This window comes from Sinocyclocheilus grahami, unplaced genomic scaffold (assembly GCF_001515645.1).
Source record: "Sinocyclocheilus grahami isolate Dianchi unplaced genomic scaffold, SAMN03320097.WGS_v1.1 scaffold464.1, whole genome shotgun sequence".
In the NCBI taxonomy this organism is placed as follows: domain Eukaryota; kingdom Metazoa; phylum Chordata; class Actinopteri; order Cypriniformes; family Cyprinidae; genus Sinocyclocheilus; species Sinocyclocheilus grahami.
The window spans coordinates 1,272,874-1,273,578 of record NW_015505643.1 but is presented as its reverse complement, the minus strand read 5'-3'; positions in this window follow the sequence as shown (position 1 = coordinate 1,273,578).

Sequence of the window (705 nt, the reverse complement as noted above, 5' to 3'; positions counted from 1 at the left end):
TTTTTTGATCCTGACACAAAATGACCAGCTAACATTAATTGACTAATCATATCAGCAGCACATGTGAAAGTGTGAATGAGTACTAGTCAGGTGAAATCACTATCATACTAATTAGATTGTAAGAGCAGACTGATTGCTATAAAAGGAGGGAAGAAGCGCTGCCTTGTTAGCAATGGTTACCTCCAAAGTAACACGTGCAGCCATCATCACGGTGCATCAAAATGGCCTCACATGCAAGGAAATTGCTACAAAGAATATTGCACCTGAAAGAACCATTTACCGGATCAAGAACTTCAAGGAGAGAGGTCCGACTGCATGCAGTGAAGAAGTCTTCAGGACGTCCCGGCTACGGAATCGTGTCACCAGCAGTGCAGAGCTTGCTCAGGAATGGCAGCAGGTTGGTGTGAGAGCATCTGCACGCACAGTGAGGCCAAGACTTTTGGACAACAACCTGGTGTCAAGAAGGGCAGCAAAGAAGCCACTTCTCTCCAAAAAAAATGCCAAGGACCGACTGAAATTCTGCAGAAAGTACAAGGATTTAACAGCAGAAGTCTGGTGTAAAGTTATTTTCTCTGATGAAGCTCCCTTCCGACTGTTTGGGACATCTGGAAAATCGATTGTTCGGAGAAGAAAAGGTGAACGCTACCATGAGTCCTGTGTTGTGCCAACAGTGAAGAATCCTGAGACCATCCATGTGTGGGGTTG